The sequence below is a fragment of the Lynx rufus genome, unplaced genomic scaffold (assembly GCF_022079265.1).
Source record: "Lynx rufus isolate CCGP_SWC_20201006 ecotype Redwood Valley unplaced genomic scaffold, mLynRuf1.p SCAF_5, whole genome shotgun sequence".
NCBI lineage: Eukaryota > Metazoa > Chordata > Mammalia > Carnivora > Felidae > Lynx > Lynx rufus.
Window position 1 is genome coordinate 60,782,260 of NW_025814867.1, and position 19,174 is coordinate 60,801,433.

The following is a 19,174-nucleotide window of genomic DNA, read 5'->3' on the forward strand; positions in this document are numbered from 1 at the left end:
CTGGGAAAGAACAGCCACACCTTACCGGCAACTGAGGCACTGACTTCACTTCCCACCTTTGGAGCCCTCTTCAACTCCCGGATCAATTCACTCCGGCGACGCCGGAAGGACCCGAGAGGAACCAGGCGTTGTCCGGAATCCTGCCCAGCCGGAGTCGCGCAGGGGCCTATGGGGACTCGTAGTCCCACTCGCCGGCGTCGCTTGCAATTCCTGCACAAGCAAGACTACAACTCCCGGCAGGCCGTGCGGTAGAGCCTAAGGCGATGGGTGGGGACACTTCTACCCAATAAAAGGACAGTTCCCTGCTTTTGCGGGAGGAGGTGAGACGGATAGAGAGGGTGCTTGAAAAGCGGGGGGAAGGGAGGGGTCAGCTCTCACCTGCGCCAATCAGGGTGCTGGGTCGGCCCTGCCAGCGACTCACCCATTGTGGGGGCGGGCTAGCGGAGCAGAGGAAGGAAGGGGGTTGGGGAGAGAGCTTGAGGTGGGGGACGAGGGGTGGCTGAGCTGTGGGCGCTGCATCGGGGGGAGAGGAAGCAACGCGGGAATCGCCGGCAGACAGGGAGGGGGCTCTGTGGGGATGCGCTCAGGCCGGAGGGGCAGCTTCCCCGAAAGCGGTAGAGCCCCAAAGACACCAGGCGGCCAGACCTGCGGGTCGCGGAGGGGTAGAGTGAGCCTGGGCTCCTCGAGGAGGCTTCCGGGCCAGGGAGGCAGCTCCAGGTGTGAAGCCACTGACTGAGGAGAGAGGGGTCCCCAGGGAAAGGGAAGGGGCAGAACAGCTGCAGAAGTGCAGGGAGCGGGAAGGTACTAGGGCAGCAGCTTCCCGCCGCCACCAGCCGGGGCAGCAGCAGGAACAGCAGGGGGAGGAGCAACAGCTGCCGAATTCACCAACTAGAGGAGGGGGAGGCGGAGCTTAGTTCACTGTAGCAGCCGGAGGCGCAGTCTGGACTGTAGTTTCCCGGGAGAGACGAGAGCAGGAACACGAGCAGAGCGGAGCGCAGTCCTCCGAGCATCAGCTCCAGCATCCCACCAGGGGTTGCAGGTGTGTGGGAGGTAAGCGTGGGTGCCTCTTCTGGGCGTCCTCATACTGCCCAGGAGAAAGCGTCTTCCAATAGGAATTCTGTCAAGGCACAGGTAGTCTCTGACTCGGGTTAGGGAACGGGTGCGAACCCTTTTAGATGAAATACGTACATTTTGGACTTTGAAGGGGGGAAAAAGCAAAAGGTGGCTTGATTGTGGGTATAAAGGGCGTGGTTAAGTGTTTTTGGCGTGAGTTACACCATTAAAACTGTTTTGGGAGATCTTAGGATTTAGGGAAACCCGGATAATTGAAGATGAGGTTGATGGTATCTGGGTAGGTGCGTAGCTGGTTAAAAAAAAAATGTCATTGATATAGAATTACTTCAGAACTCTTTCACTAGGAAAATAACTTTGCATTCTTCTTCAGTGTCTACCCCTTACGTTTTATCAGATTGTCCTACTACCGACCTGTTTTCCAGGGTGGTTTACTGCAGGTTCCTAAAATTGAGAGAGATCTGTATTAAGGAAGCGAATGCAGGCAGAATAATCAAGATGACTAAACCTATCAGAAGTATAACTTTGCCAGCGATAATGTAAAAATGTTTTAATGGATGGATACTTAGCTTTCCTTCCAGTGGCTCTAGAATATTGGAACAAAGACCAGGACTCAGCCTACAGTGGGAACATATGGTGTATTTCGTTGCTGCTTCTTATTCTCTCATTTGGGTCTGGTAATATTTATGCATTTGAAAAACTAAAGTACAAGAAAAGCTGTACGAGGATCTTTTCTGTTAAGGGGGTATGTGCTAAATGGTTACCCTTAGTGTGTGTCGTGATGGGTTCAGGCTTAAAACACATGTAATAGTATCATAAAAAAAATAGTTTATTCTTGGTATTAAACCATGTACAATTTCTCTGATTGTTATTAAATACCTGTGGATGAAAATATGTTTTAATACTAGGTAAAGGTGAAAGTCATACCTACCTTTGTGCAACTATGATAAAATTGCAGGCTTTCTTTTTAGAAAGTATGTAAATAGCTATTTTCCTAGTCATTTTCTTTTTGTTTCCAAGGTTCTCCAGATTACACGGCTTTTAATCATAGTAGCATATTGCAGCACGTTTTCCTTAGAAATGCTTTCATTGTGACAGTTGTGTATTCCAGGGTCTGGGTGAATAATTTGGATTTTTTTTTTTTTTTTAACTAGGGCCAATACAGTGGGGTAATTATCTTCTGTTTTCTGGTTTTGATGCTTTCCTCATTTACTTAGTATTTCAGGATTTTATTTTTGTAAAGCACACACAGTTCCTTTTTCAAAAAAAAAAAAAAATGGCCAGAAGGAATTCTCTTTATAGATTAAAGTTCTATCCTACTGAGTGCTACTACTGATAAGCCTAAATGACTTATCAGTATATTTACTCCTCCCCTCCAGCACCCCCTGCCACATTCTTATACACCAGAGAAATATATACACGGACAGATCTTAGAAAAACAGCCGCTTTTAGATTGTCTCCAAGCAAATCAGGTATTAGAAGCAGCAAAGAGCTTAGAAAAAAGAAAAAGCAACAGTAGCCACTAAACTTAGCAGTCGTGGTAAGGATCTGAGTTTATCTTTGCTATATATCACAGGCGAGTTTATTAATCCACGTAGCTGAAAAGACACTACGTAACTGATTTTAGGAGAAAAAAATGAGTACTAGAATATAGTGAGGCTTTGAAAAGATTGTTTTTACCCTTGTTATTTGTCATTCTGTGGATTGTTCTGAATTAGTCTTAGAATCTTAGTCTCTGCTACTAATTGATTTTGTGAAACTGAACACCCGCTGTCACTGATATATTTACTCCATGTAATAATAACAATTAATAGTAATATTGGCAATGAAGTTCTTTCAAAGCCTATATTAAAAGATCTTTTGAAAGAGTTTGGTTGGGAATCAGTTAATAGTCAAGTAAATGGGATAGAAAAAAAAATATCGAAACAGTTGGAATTCAGATGTACTCTGAATCCCAACTATTTCTAGGTCTTCTGCTGTGAGGTATCATAAAGGATAGAGTCTCATTAGGAATGGCTGAGTTTGTAGTATTAAAGTACTGGATTTTTCTCCTGCTTCCAAGATTTGGATCCTTTTTATTATGTCAGTGAAAGAGATTGGGTTCCTGTATCATTTGGGAGTAAGACCATGTTTTTATAAGGGAGAAATCGTTAGCAATATATAGTACTTAGGTATTTGTTACCTTGAACTTGTGTCAAGAGATTTTAAATTGGTGTTCACATTAAATCTCATATAATATGAAGTCTTCTTGACTGTATGTTACTGGTGTTGAGATGATTGTTCATGTCACAGTTTATAATTTTATGTAAAGTACTACCTAGGTAAAAAGCATATTATTTGTTCTGCTCTTGATTTTTACTATTTGTATATGGCTATTAGTGAGCATATGATGAGAAAGAAAAACCAACAGAGTGCAGAATGTCTCTCTGGAATGGATAGTGCTCTGGAAATCACTGTTTTTTTTAGCCAAAAGACTTGGTTAATTTCGAATTGCAATATATTTTGAACTTTTTTTAAATACAGGATTCTGACTCTAAGTTTATTGAGTGAAAATAATTGAGTAGCATAGATTTCTCTAACAGGAGGATTCACTGATGCATGCAGCACAAAAGAGCGAGACTTAAAGGTTCAAGATCAAATGGTTTTGGTGTGTTGGGAGGCTGATTTATAGAAGGAGGTAGATATGAAAAATGCTGTTTGATAAACAGCTTGAGAAACTGCCCTTAGCAAGAGAGAAAAGAGATTTGATCTGTATTGTTAAATGCCTAGAAGTGATTTAATGGCCTTTTCTCCCCCCCAATCATTGCTGGAAGCCTATACCCATTGTGGGAGACAATACTTTCCTATATTGCATTTTACAAGACCAGTGCTCTAACCCCTGAGATACAGAGCCTTGTTTCCTATATTGCATTTTAAACTGGAGTCAGACTGGCAATAATTCATTAGATATTGAGTGATCGTGGGTTATTAACGCAGAGCAAAAAAAGATCCACTATGTATATATTCACTTTGAAGTGAATGAATTATTTGGACATAATATTAAAAAGAAGTAAAAACCCAAAAGGTGTTTTCCCCCTTAGTAACAGAGATACTTGAACCAGATACTAAAGATGAGCAAGAGCATCCCCCTCCCCCTTCTTCCATCAAACTTCAAAGGTTAATTACTGCTTTGGGGGATCAGGATTAATTATACAATGGTAACAATTTGTTTTTGTTTTGTTTTCAATCTAACGTCTTCAAAATTTAGTCCTTAAATTTTGGTAAGTGTGTTTGAACCAAGTAGGTTATTAGCTTCTAGAGACCACATACTTCTTTTCTATCTCCTGCTCATTCTGAGCATCTTGTGTCATGCTCAGCATAAAGTAGTGGCCCTATAATCGCTTACTGAATTAGAACTACTGGCTAAGACTTTTTAATGTACACAGTGAGACATTTTGCATTTTGATAGACAAGGGTTAAGTTGACCTCGCAGAATAATTACTATACATTAGCCTTTCTAAGAATGTCTTTGTGCTGGTTGGCCTTTGCAGAAGTGTCCATTGAGCCCAATTTCATTCAGACAGTGTGGGCTGCAAAGACTGATGTACAACTTTGTGTGGTACCATTTCTAAATTCATCCCAGAGATAGGGAATGTGGATGAGGGGAAAGGGCTCTCCCACTGGTGACAACCAAGTTTGCATTTCCAGCCAGGTCAGTCTATGGATCAACGCAATTTGACCTAAGTAAAATACCTTTGCTGAAGCTTACCCATGAAACACACATTTCATTCCATAAAACCTGAATTTATTCTTCCATTTTTATAATCATTTGTTAAAAAACAAGAAAAGGAGCAAGAAGAAAGGAAGTCAGACTGTGTTTAAGTACATGTGGAATTGGGCATTTGTTGTCTTTTGCATTTAAGCTTCCAGAAACAGATTAATCTGATTAATGTAAGAATGAAGAATTCAAATGTGATTTTTCTTCTATTACTCCAAAACCTGGAGAATTTGAGTTAGTTGTCAATAGTTCTTTAGTAGTAAATTTAATAGTAACATATTTAACTGCCTTTTATTTGCTTTTTAACATAGCTTTGCTAGCATGCAAATAGATACAAATTGCTTAGAACTGATGATTAACCTTCCTTCTTCATGTTCCTTTGGCATGACTCTTCATGCTTAACATTGTGCCTTGTGTAGAATTAGCTGAGTTCGTAACTGACTTCCTCACCAGATGCTGAGTAACTTCAGAACTGTTTCATTTACCTTTCTATTTAAGAGCCTTATGTAAAGTCTATCCTTGGTAACAATTTATTTAAATGTTTGATTACCTATAGAGAAACATAATTTTACATTTTTCACAAACAAATACAACTAAAAAAGGGATTGTTTCTTGGACCTCTCTTTTAGCACCAAATGCAGCCCTTTGCCCACAACTGTTGCTTATATAGAGTTAAATATAAATACTGATGTCTATTGTGACATTGTGAATGAACAGAGCAAACATTGCTATTAATTGCAACATTGCATAGGCGTGTACTTCAGATATAAATTTATTAATTGGATGCCTTTTGGCATTGTCTCTCTTTGCCTCTAAAATTTTGCTGACTTAAAGATGTACTTTTAAGTAACATTCCCCACACATTCATACACACACCGTCTATGGCTTTTCTTCTTGATACATAAAAACAGAGACTTAGAGAAAAACAGATAAATGTTACATGAAGCTTTGTCGTAACAAATTTAACTGGTCTTGAATGTTCAATTTTTAGTGAAATGGTTGCATTGGGAGGCCTTATTCAGGCTTATTAAACCTAAATTATATAGATATTTGTCATTTTGAGCCAGCAAGGGGAAGGGTTGAATTTGGCATTCACAGGGCTCTATGCTAGCCTTCTGTACATCATAGCTACTGAAATGTACATGGTACCTCCAACTCCAGCCACTGCTTCAAGACCCCCTTCTGGTTCAGCCTAGGAAAGGAGCCTTCTGAGCTCCTCCCAGCTTCTAATTTAGTGTGGGAAGGAAGGCAGTTAGAATTTACTTTGATTTAATAATCTCATTTTCCTAAGTGTACTGTTTTTCCCCGATAAATCTCACACCAGAGTTCTCAATAACAGTAACTGAAGGGTCACAAAGTGATTTCTATGGCACAATCTAGCAATTCAGTGAGTACCTAACAACTTGAAGTCCATTTCCCTCCCACCGTCTTGGCTTCTTTTGAGTGGGCCCACAACAGTTCACTGGAATACTTTTGATATGTTACCCACATTGGATTGCTTCTGTCATTTTCTTGATAACTTAAATTTGCTTTGAGAAACTAACTAGTATGGAAACCAATTTGACAATAAATTTCATATATTGAAAAAAAAAAGAAAAACTAACTAGTTTTATTTGAGGTCTTTAACCGTATGTAACTTGAAGTGTTAGTTAACTTTACTTTTTCCATCTTTTAATAGTGCGCTGTAAACACTTTATTATAATGTATAATTTTAATTGTTGGGTACTTCAAAAAGCCATCAAAAATCATTGAAGCAATCAGTGTTTTTTAAGATACAGTCAGCCTTCCAGTTAAACCTGTACAAAGCATCTTAAATTGCTTACAGATATCAAATCACTTGTTCTATGGTCAAACTAAGTTAAACTGTATTTTATAAGTCACTTGACATCTAATACTGGATAAACTTTTAATAATACCAGTATCCTGACAGCCACATAACAATGGTATAATTTTTGTTTTTGCTAAGTCAGGGAACTTTTTACAAATTGTATTAAAAATAAAATGCTGGAGAGCCTGGGTGGCTCAGTTGGTCAAGCGTCCGACTTCAGCTCAAGTCATGATCTCGCGGTTTGTGGGTTCGAGCCCCACATAGGGCTCTGTGCTGACAGCTCAGAGCCTTGGAGCCTGCTTTGGATTCTGTGTCTCCTCTCTCTCTGCCCCTCCCCCACTCATGCTCTGTCTCTCTCTCTCTGTCTCAAAAATAAACATTAAATAATAAAATAAAATGCCAATAATCCAAAATTATAAAAGCCTAATCATAATTATTTGTTTTTTAATTATAAGAACAGATTTAGTTAATAATTACTAATATAAAGTTAAGTATTTTGAAGGAGAAAGAAATCTTATTTTCAAGATTATTAAAAAGCAAATTCTTACTCATATGGCCCAAAAGTAATTGACAATTTAAAAAATAGTTTTACAGTACGTATCGACTAGAAATGCTTTCAGCTTCAAGTTTTATGTACAATTAATATAAAACAATAGGGATTTATTATTCTAGAACAAGAGGTCTGGAAGTAGTTGTTCACTTTTTTGTTTAGAAACTCAGTGTCGTCAAAGTTTTGTGCTCATGCTTTTTCTCGTACTTGCTGCACGTAGGGTGTTCCTCCTGATCCAGATGTCATCTTCTACTTCAAGGCAGGAAGAATAAGGAATGGCTGTACCTATTGAGTGTTTCTCTTTTAGTCAGGAAATAAAAGCTTTCCCAACAACCTGTTCCTGCAAATGTCCAATGTGGACCTACTGGCATATGGCATGTGGATGCCTCTAGCTTTTTTTTTTAAAGTTTATTTATTTTTGAGACAGAGAGAGACAGACCATGAACAGGGGAGGGGCAGAGAGAGGGAGACACAGAATCCGAAGCGGGCTCCAGGCTCTGAGCTGTCAGCACAGAGCCCGACGTGGGGCTCCATCTCACAGACCGTGAAATCATGACCTGAGCCAAAGTCAGATGCTTAACCGACCGAGCCACCCAGGCGCCCCTGGATGCCTCTAGCTTTAAGAGAAGCTTAGGTATCAAGGACTTTTGGCCTTTGCGGTGGATAAAGCAGGGAAACAGTAGCTTGAGAATAATTTGGGGGTAATGAGTCAATAGTTTCAGCTGTAGCCTCATAATTAAGACCATGTTAACTTTAAATTGTATTTCTTCTCATTCTAACTCTGCCGACTGTTTATTTGTTGTTTCACCTGGGTTAGAAAAAGCTAACCATCTTATACCACGTTTTCATTTCTGTAGCTACCAAACTTCAAGTCTCTGGGCCAAGGCATTCCTCACAGACTGATGGTATCTCTGGTTAAAAGGTCATCTGGCCCATACAACACTTAATACTTGTCCTATACTTTTTATCACAGATGTAATAACACCTGAAAGGATGATTCTCTTATAAATCTACTTTAAATTTCAAGGTAACAATGAACCTCCATATAGACTGTATTTGAGAATATAGATATAATACAAATGAAAGAACAATTAAATATTAGATTCTTTTTTAAGATTTGTTTAGCTGCCTGAAAAAGTAAAATAAGCCAGTTTCATAGAGAGGAACTCACTCTAAAAGATTTTAATCCTGGAGGCGTCTGGGTGGCTCAGTTGGTTAAGCGTTCAGCTATGGCCTAGGTCATGATCTTGCCATTCCCAAGTTTGAGGCCCGCATCAGGCTCTGTGCTGACAGCTCAGAGCCTGCAGCCTGTTTCAGATTCTGTGTCTCCCTCTCTCTCTGCCCCTCCTGGGCTTGCACACACTCTCTCTCTCTTTCTCAAAAAAATAAACATTAAAAAAAAAAAGATTTTAATCCTGGAAATGATGTTATTACTCATTGCTAAAATGTGAAACATATCATCAACATCCATACAGTAATTATTATCTAAATTTTGACTAATTCTTACAGTGACACATCTTTGATTTATGGTTTTCATAAACTGTGATTCCTTGAGGTTAGGAAAGTCTGAGGAAAGAACTGAAACTGAGAAAATGGAAACAAATATATAGTTTTTCTACATTAAAAAAACTCATAAGGAAAGATGTTGACTGTAGAGTCTTATATAGCAGTTGTCTGAATTTCTCTATCAATATCTTTATTTTTCAATTTTTACATTTCTGTCATTTGATTTCAGGTGAGTGGCTTTATTGTGTCAAAATTCTCCACATCGGGGCACCTGGTGGCTGTGTCGGTTAAGCATCTGATTCTTGATTTTGGCTCAGGTCATGATCTCACGGTTCGGTTCGTGGGATTGAGCCCTGCACATCAGGCTCTGCTCTGAGGCGGAACCAACTTGGGATTCTCCCTCCCTTTCTCTCTGCCCTTCCCCACCGCTCGTGCTCACTCTTTCTCTCAAAATAAATAAATAAACATTAAAAAAAAAAACTCTTCAGATACAGTCATATGTAAATTTCTAAGCTACTTTCACAATCTGTAGCATGGGGTTGGTGCCTCACAGAGATACAACAAAATGTATAAAGTCACTTTTTCCTTGGCATGATCTTTTGTCAATAAAGTTAACAAAAGAAGACGTGAGACACATTTACATAAAAACAAAGATATGGGACTTAGGACTGGTACTACAACAGCTACTATGGTAGAAGTCCAGAAGAAGAGGAAATTGAGCTAATGTGGCGGTCAAGGAAGGCTTTGAGAAAGACGTAGGGTAGTGTGGTGTGTTGGTTAAGAGCACAGAGTGGCACACTACAGCCTATAGGCACACTACCTTTTTGGTAAATGAAATTTTGGTAAATGAAACACAGTTATGCCCATCATTTACATATTATGAAGATTGCTTTCTTGCTACACCAGCAGAGTTGAGTCATTGTGATAAAGACCATATGGCCCAAAGCCTAAACTATATCCTATCAGGCCCTTTAAAAAAAAAAAAAAAAAAAGTCTGTCAACCACTGGTTAAGAATGTGGGCTCTGCAGGGGCACCTGGGTAGCTTAGTCTGAGTGACTCCTGATTTCAGCTCAGGTCATGGTCCCAGGATTGTGGGATCGAGCCACACATCTGGCTCCACACTAAGTGTAAAGCCTGCTTAAGATTCTCTCTCTCCCTCTGCCTTTCTCCCCTGCTGTTTCTAAAATTAAAAAAAAAAAAAAAAGTGGACTCTGCAGTCAAAACTGAGTTCAAATTTGGTTTTGTAATCTGTAACTTGACTCAAGTGCTGTTTATGTTGCTATAATGAGATTTCACACAAAGTGCATCGCAGAATACCTGGCATGCTCATAAATGTTATTTTATTAAATGTTAGATTTATATTGTTATGATTTATTAAGTGAACAATAACTTGTAATTCAAATAGGAACTTTAAACTCTACTCCTTAATGCTAAAATAAATGTTCAGGAAACTGGGAAGGATGTCATCTAATTGTAAACAAATTTTCAAGTGTTGCACAAAATATTGTATAGGGATAATAAGATTGATATAGAACTGAAACAACCTTGATGTACGGAAAAGTAAAGCCCAGACTTTAAAATACAATTAAGACTGAACAGCATATTGGATATTGTAGGAAGCCATGCCAGTCAATTAAGAAAGAAATTAAGATACTTAATTGAAATTTAGAAGAAAATGAGATTTAAAAGGGAATATACTACAGAAGAGACATCACTACCAATCTTATAGAAATAAAAGATTATTAAGGAATACTATGAACAATCATATGGTACAGTTAGATGAAATGGGCAAATTGCTACCAGAAGACAAACTACCAAAGCAGAAGAATAAATAGAGAATGTGAATATATACTCAGAAATCCCCCCAACAAAATACTAGCAAATCAAATCTGGCAACAAATAAAAATTATACACCATGATCAAGTGGGATTTATTCTAGGAATTCATTCTAGGTTAGTTTAACATGAAAATCAACCAGTATAATACACCATATCAATAGAATAAAAGGCACATGATCATCCCAATAGACACAGAAAAACATTTCACAAAATCCAACACATTTTCATGTTGAAAACATTCAACAAACGAGGAATAGAAAAGAATCTCCTGGGGTGCCTGGGTGGCTCAGTCGGTTAGGCGTCTGACTTCGGCTCAAGTCATGATCTCACGGTTTGTGAGTTCAAGCCCCACATCAGGCTCTGTGCTGAGGGCTTGGAGCCTGGAGCCTGCTTCAGGTTCTGTGTCTCCTTTCTCTGCCCCTTCCCCACTTGTGCTCTGTCTCTGTCTCTCAAAAATAAATAAATGTAAAAAAATAAAAGAATCTCCTAACCTGGTAAGAGACATACAAAAACCCAACAGCTAACATCATTCTTAATGGCGAAAGACTCAATATTACTTCAAGATCAGGAATAATAAGGATGTTTGCCCTCACCTTCTATTCAACATTGTGTAGAGGTTCTAGCCAGGGTAGTCAGGCAAAGAAAGAGAAAAATAAAAAACCTCCAGATTGGAAAGGAAGAAGTAAATCTATCTATTCACAGATGAAATGATCTTGTATATAGACAACCCAAAGAAATACACACACACACACACACACACACACACACAACTATTAGAACTAAATAAGTTCAGCAAGGTTGCATGATATAAGACCAAGATAAAGATATCAATTGTATGTTTATATACTAGCAATGAACATCCAAAAACAAAATTAAGAAAAATAATACAATTAAAATAGCATCAAAAAAATCTAATACTTAGGAAGTACAAGACTTGTACACCAAGAACATAAAACGATGTAAAAAAATCACTAAAAGAGAGTAAAGAAGACCTAAATAAATTGAAAGATATCTCATGTTTATGGATTGAAACATTGTTAAGATGGTGCTTATTTCCTAAATGTATCTGCCAATCCAGTGCATCAAAATAGATCTTCTTGGAAAAATTGACAAGGTGATCTTAAAACTTATGTGAAGGGGCGCCTGGGTGGCGCAGTCCATTAAGCGTCCGACTTCAGCCAGGTCACGATCTCGCGGTCCGTGAGTTCGAGCCCCGCGTCAGGCTCTGGGCTGATGGCTCAGAGCCTGGAGCCTGTTTCCGATTCTGTGTCTCCCTCTCTCTCTGCCCCTCCCCCGTTCATGCTCTGTCTCTCTCTGTCCCAAAAAAAATAAATAAACGTTGAAAAAAAAAAAAAAACTTATGTGAAAATGCAGTGTACCTAAACATACATTTATTAGTGGAGTAGCATTGAGAGTTCAGAAACAAACCTGACATGTATGGCCAATTGATTTTTGATAAGAGTAAGGACAGTCTTCAACAAATGATACTGAAACAAGTGGACATCCATATGCAAAAGAATGAAATTGGACCCTACCTCACACCATATACAAAATATGTGACACAAAATGGATCACAGACCTAAACAAATGAGCTAAAATTATAAAATGCTTACAAGAAAATATAGAAGTAGATTGTCACCACCTTGTATTAGTTTTCTTAGATATGACACCAAAAGTACAAGTGACAAAAGAAAATATAGACTTCATCAAATTTAAAACTTTTGTGTTTCAAAAAAAAAGTTAAAAAAAAAAAACTTTTGTGTTTCAAAGGACACAGTCAAGAAAATGAGAACACAAATCATAGAAGGGGATTAAATATTTGCAAATCAAATACTTGGGAAGAGACTTCTAGCCAAAGGGCATAAAGCACTTTTTTATAATTCAAAAATAAAAGACAACCCAATTAAAATAAGCAAAGGAATTGAGTAGAAATTTCTTTCTCCAAACAAGATACACAAATGCCTAATAAGCACAGGAAGATACAGAATAGTGGTCACTAGAAAAAGGCAAATCAAAACCACAATGAGATATTACTTCACATCCATTAGACAGCTAAAATAAAAAAGACAATAACAAGTATTAGGATGTGGAGAAAATTGTACCTTTATAATGTTGGCATTATAAAATAGTGCAGCCACATTGGAAAACAATTTGGCTAGTACTCAAAATGTTAACCATATAGCTAGCCTATGACCTAGTAATTCTACTCTAGGCATATGCCTAATAAAATTGAACAAAAAAAAAATCCACACAAAAACTTGTACACAAATGTTCATAGCAGCGTTATTAATAGTCAGAAAGCAGGGGCAGCTGGCTGGCTTAATAGAGCATGGGGACTCTTTATCTCAGGGTCATGAGTTCAAGCCCCACATTGGGTGTGGAGCCTACTTTAGAAAAAAAAAATGTCAAAAAGCAGAAACAGCCCACTGTCCCTCAATGAATGGATAAACAAAATGTATAGCCATACGTAGAATATTATTTGACCATAAAACGGATTGAATAACAAATGCTACAACATGAATGTCTCTTAAAAACAGTAGGCTATACAGAAAAAGGAAGACACAACAAGGTATGTTTTGTATAAAACATTCAGAATAGGCAAATCGATAAAGACAGAGAATAGGTTAATGCCAAGAGACATGGGAAATGTAGAGTGACTTCTAATGGTTATGGGGTTTCTTCCTGGGATAATGAAATGTTCTAAAATTAAATAGTGGTGATGGTACAGCTTAATGAGTACATTAAAAACCACTAAATTGTATACTTTAAAAGTGTACATATAAAAGTGTAAGTGAATACAGTTGAGCCTTGAACAACACAGGTTTGAACTGCATAGGTGTACTTATGTGCCAATTTTTTGGTATTGTACCATAAATCTATTTTCCTTATGATTTTCTTAATAGTTTCTCTAGCTTACTTTATGGAAAGAATATAGTATGATACACACACACACACACACACACACACAGTATGTATTAATTGACCTTCCCTCTGTGTTTTTGATTTGAGTATTTGATGCAGAATATTATTAACTTTTTTCTACCATAGGCAGAATCTTATAAAAATTTTAACATCTGGTTTTAAGACAATAGCAGCAACTATATACATGTCATTTATTCCATGATTTCATAGTCCTGGTCTTGAACTCTTGATTCTCATTATGTTGCAAGGAAATATGCACTTTTTTGTTGTTGGAGGTGATGGTGGTGGTGGTACGTATGACTGAGAAGATTGCTTTTTCTTCTGCACACTGAATCGTACCTTAGCTGGATAACCAGTTTTGAGTCATGAACATATACAATTCTGTATACATTCATCTGTTACCTTCCATTATTAATTATGAAGTGCTGCAAAAAAGCAGCAAGGCTTTATCAGTAAGGCTTTCAGTCAACAGTGGACTATTAGTAGGTAAGTTTTGGAGGAGTCAAAAGTTATACACAGATTTTCAACTGCACCAAGGTCAGAGCCCCTAACTCTCGCATTGTTCAAAGGTGAACTATGTATTATAAAATCGAAAAAAAAAAAAAGGGAAGAGTTACAGAAGATTGAACTGTAAGGAATCCAGACTAGCAGATGAAATCGAAGGAAATATCCTCCTCATTTTATATAATTTTGTCTCAGAACACCAGGTGAAATTAATGAACAGAGACCACGATCTGGCCACACTTTGTTCAAGTTGCTTGTTTTTATTTTAAAATGAAGGGCAGAGGGAACCTAAGGAACAACAAACAAAAATGAAGGGAGTGGAAATCAGCTTATCATCAGACTTTTCTGCAACACTTAGTAATGGAAGGTAATAGACTTCTACAGAATTATACCACCACCACCATCACCTCCAACAACAAAAAAGTGCATATTTCCTTGCAACATAATGAGAATCAAGAGTTCAAGACCAGGACTATGAAATCATGGAATAAATGACATGTATATAGTTGCTGCTATTGTCTTAAGACCAGATGTTAAAATTTTTATAAGATTCTGCCTATGGTAGAAAAAAGTTAATAATATTCTGCATCAAATACTCAAATCAAAAACACAGAGGAAGCTGTATAAGAAAGCATATTAAATGCTTTACTGTATAAATCATGGATTCAGTAAATGTTTTATTCTTCACACTCCTAGAAAATATATATTTCAGAACATAGGAAAGAAATGTGATCAATGCAAAAAAAAAAAAAAGATAAGCATGACAAAATGTTAAACAAATATATTACAATTACCAATGGATTTAGACTTTTGTTGAAAGGTAGAAATTACCATGCTGGGTGAAAAACAAAATCAAACCATTTAGTTTTTTAAAAAGACAAAGCTAAACAAAATGATACCAGTTTAAAGTAAAAATATGGTAAAGCAATAATAAACAAAAATTAGTTTAAAAATATAGGGTGGCCATATTTTTAAAACAAGACCAAATTCAAGGCAAAGGCTTTAATCTGGTGAAAAAGGGTAATTTATATTGCCAAAGGTGTAATCCGCCCTGAACATTTAACAGCCATGAGCTTATTTGTATTGATTGTGTAGAATTAAATTACATAAAACAATCTGGAAAAGAAAATATGGCCTTGGTATCAAATGTGGATTCAAGGGAAACAAGTAAATAAACATACAAAGTGAAGAATAAGGAAAGAAGAAAAATGGACTTGGGAAGAGGCAGAGGCGGAGGCAATATGCTGGCTCAGAGTGGCAGTAATGATGATCTACATCAAATTTTCAGGGAAAATTTGGGGTACACCATCAACAGTTTTTGTCCCTGTGTTAGCTAAGGTGCAGAGTTGATGAAACAAGTCAGAGGTCAGCCCACAGGTAAGTTGTGTGTGTGTCTGTTTACTGTATTTGAATACCAGTTTTCCACAATCCCCACCATCTCTTTTGTCTTCTGTGGAGCTACTTGGGGTCCTTTACATTGTGCCCTGGCCTCTGTAGACATTTCAATTTGTGACCCTGGCATGAGGTTAGGGAAATGGTGAAGGTTAGGGAAATGAGGTTAAGGAAGAGTGACTGTGAAGGTTGTGAGTCCGAGCAATAAGAGAATAATTGTAGTTCAAAAAGTAATAATTGTATATACTTAAAAAAGGTTACAACGGAAAATTCTTAATATGTTTTTTTACCACGTTAAAATATGAGTTTAGAAACCTAAAAGAAAGAGTAACAATTGGGGCGCCTGGGTGGCTTAGTCAGTTGAGCGACCGACTTTGGCTCCAGTCGTGATCTCGCTGTGGGTTCGAGCCCCGTGTCGGGCTCTGTGCTGACAGCTTGGAGCTGGGAGCCTGGAGCCTGCTTCGGATTCTGTGTCTCCCTGTCTCTCTGCCCCTCCCCTACTCATGCTCTGTCTCTCTCTGCCTCAGAAATAAATAAACATTAAAAAAAAATTTTTAAAAGAAATAGTAACAATTAGGAATCTACGGAAGCATTTAAATCTGTTTGTCTTAAAGGGATTGTATTTATTCATCTGCGTTCAGTTTGGTTCATATTATAAGTAATGGCTTACTGAGACGTTGATACATCACTATGTAAAAATTTCCTTTAGCTTTTAGAGTGAAGAAGTCAACTTTAAAATACTGTCTCATTTCCTCTCTTTTCGGTCTTGAAATTTTTGTTGTTGCTCTAGTTTATGCTCATATCACCTTCATTTTATGTCACCCTAATTGGAAAATTTTAGTTTTTGGTTTGCTATCTGATTCTTAAGTGCCACAAAACATAATAATTACGTATTTTACCCTCATAGAAACATAACGTTCAGCTAGCTAACTAGCATGAATAATCCATCGCTGAGAATCAGTAACCATATTTGACAAACCAGAGTAATTGCTGTCTTGATACAAGTGAAGACAAGCACTTGATTGTAAGGCTGACAGCTTAAAACCACAAGTTTATTTCACTGTATGTATTGTTTAATAGTACACCAGCTGATATTTTAAGAAACGTTTTCTTCTTTTTCCCCTTTAGAATAACTTGTAAATGAAAACCTTTAACAGGAAGATCTCATTTATCAAATGGATCCAGAATTCCTACCAAAACAGCAAACCTTAGAACCCAGGAAGTAAGCTTCACAACTCAGCCAAATTTGTTGCTCTGAAAGTCACTTTATTTGTTAGGCCCTTATGCCCTACTCAGAGCCTGTTTACTTTTAATAAACTGTTTAATTGTTGACTATTTAATTTGTATGTATAGACAAATTAAAAAGAATTCAATGACGTAAGCTGTCTCAGTGATACAAATGGGAGGAAAAATATAAAACTAAAAAAAAAAAAAAAAAAAGCATCGTTGTGAGAAGGGCACATGTCTTGACAACTCAGTGAAGAGATTTTGCTTAAGCCAGACAGAAAATTGGAGATGTGTGAAATTGCAAGTGCTTTTCCTGCTGAATGTGCTTACCAGGAAATGGTATTACTGGGGTTATCAACAGTCAGAATATGGTGATAGGTTGTCAATGGTATTTTCGGGCTGTCAGCTTGATTGTCAGGGTAGAACTAATTGGTAAAGGGTATGTAGCATTAGTGTGTGTGATTTGTTTTAATACCTTTAGCATATATAAGGTAATAGAGGAGCCTCTAATGTTAACAAAAGATTACTTTTCATATGTGAAAGGGCAACATTTTAGTACCGTATACTGTCCCATGATTTAAATTTTGTTCTAAATTGTGTTTGTACTAGGCTGAACTTCATGAAATTGCCAAGATTTGACTCTTTTTGACCTACCAGAAAAAAAAAGAGAGAGAGAGAGAGAGAGACAGAGAGAGAGACAGAGAGAGACAGAGGCACTTCACATGATTCAAATGAATTCAGCGGCTCTGCCAGCCTACCTACATAGTATTGTTCCAAACTGGGAAAGTGTTTTTCAACAGAAACTGAAATATAATTTTGTTTCTAGGTGAGTAATAAACATGCCTTGTGTCCCTTTTTTTCTGCCAGGCCCACATGGATGATCATTTTCTCCCTTTATCCTCCCACGCCTTACATGTATTAGACTTTCCTAGAGCTTGGCCATAGGCCATCTCCCCCACACTCCTCAGGAAATCTCATCCATTTTGACAGTCTTAACTATGCTGACAATTCCCAAATATATCTCTGTCCCTGACCTGTACTCTGAACTCTAACCTTATTTATTTAACAGCTTCCTTAACTCCCAAAGTGGATGTCATGAGGGTATTTCAGATTTATCTATCCAAAGCAAAATTCCTGATGACCTTCTCTTACCCCTCTCTGTTTTTGATCCAAACTTCTCCATCTGGAGAAGGGCACCTTCACCCACCCAGTTGGTCTAGGAGAACCTGGTAGTCATTCTTCCTTTCTGTTACCTATGTCCTATCCAGTCTCCCTCTTAATAAGAATATCCAGAATCTGTCTGCTCCTTTTCTACCTACATCAATGCAGCTACTATCTCCTTTCACCCAGATTCACCTATTCATTGTTGTAATAGCCACTCAATTTGTCCTTAGGCTTCTACTCTGTGCTCCCTATAATCCATTCTGTAAATATTAGCTTCTTAAATGGTTCTACATTGAGGAGAAAATACAGCTTCCTTGCTGCCAACAGGGCCCTATATGATCTGGCCCCTGCCTACTAAGGCCGGCCCCCTCTTTCCCTTTTGTTCACGATATCTTTTAATTCTTCACAGTCACAAAGCTCTTTCCTGCCGTCAGGCTTTCATATTTTCCCTCTGTCTGTAATACTGCTTCTCTCTTTAACTCTTACTTATCCTTCAGTCCTCAGCCTAAGTGATCCTTGCCCAGAGAGGCCTCCCCTGATTCCCTCTCCAATATGAAGTGGGCCCCATGAATCTTTCATATAGCACATTATGTTTTATTCATTGCACTTAAGACAGTTTGCAATTAGATATTTGCACATATACTTGTTTGGTGTAAACTCCGTGACACAGGGCCCTTGTCTGCTCTGCTTACCATTGTGAGGGCCCAGAACGTAGTAGATGCTACCTGCTTAAAGTGAAAAACGGTCTATTTTGGATGTTTGTGCTTGAAGAAAACCAGATTGTTCAGACGAGGTTGTGATAGGAGAGTCCTCTGGAAATACGGTATACGACATGGGTTGTTCCCAGATCTCATCTTCATTTGGTGTGAGTTTACACAACTATTCTGAGCTCCTAAATTGTAAGTTTCTGAAAGCAGATACTTTGTCTATTTTGTTCACTATTGTATCCCCAACACCTAGAAAAGTGCTTGGTAAAAATTAATAAATATTGATTCAATGAATGAACTGTTTCCTCTTTTGCAAAGTTCTTTTCTCATGACATGAAGATTGAGAATGAGGGGCAGTGAGGTGGGTGCATTAGAATACCCTCCGAGGCTTTTTTCAAACTACCTAAACTTCACTCTCCTCGCCTCCATTGCCTATTACAGACTGGCTATTCTTGAATATATTCCATTCCTCAGATGTGCTGAAGCAAAGATTAAGAAACACCTGCCTAGAACCAACGTCACTGGAATAATATCTGATAAATGAGGGCTGTATGTCAGAAGACTGTTTACGTCGTTAGTCAAAAGTGTGTGTGTGTGTGTGCGCGCGTGCGTGCACGTGTATAACTGCATATGTGTGGAACCACATATATATGGAATGGCAATGATTTTATAGTGGTGCTACTGTCTTTCTGTTGGAGAGAAATACC

General features: G+C 38.0%; 2 protein-coding genes across 3 annotated transcripts in view; one reads left to right on the top strand and one right to left on the bottom strand.

Moving 5' to 3' along the window:
- The window catches only part of PDCD10 (programmed cell death 10), a 47,433-nt gene extending 47,305 nt beyond the window's left edge, over nucleotides 1-128 (bottom strand). Inside the window, exon 1 of the mRNA XM_047098722.1 lies at nucleotides 26-128. The gene's annotated coding sequence lies outside the window, so the exon portion shown is untranslated. The remainder of the gene's footprint in view (nucleotides 1-25) is intronic.
- A 434-nt stretch (nucleotides 129-562) lies between these two features.
- The window catches only part of SERPINI1 (serpin family I member 1), a 72,486-nt gene continuing 53,874 nt past the window's right edge, over nucleotides 563-19,174 (top strand). For both annotated transcript variants that reach the window (XM_047098720.1, XM_047098719.1), the window contains exon 1: nucleotides 563-1,050. The gene's annotated coding sequence lies outside the window, so the exon portion shown is untranslated. The remainder of the gene's footprint in view (nucleotides 1,051-19,174) is intronic.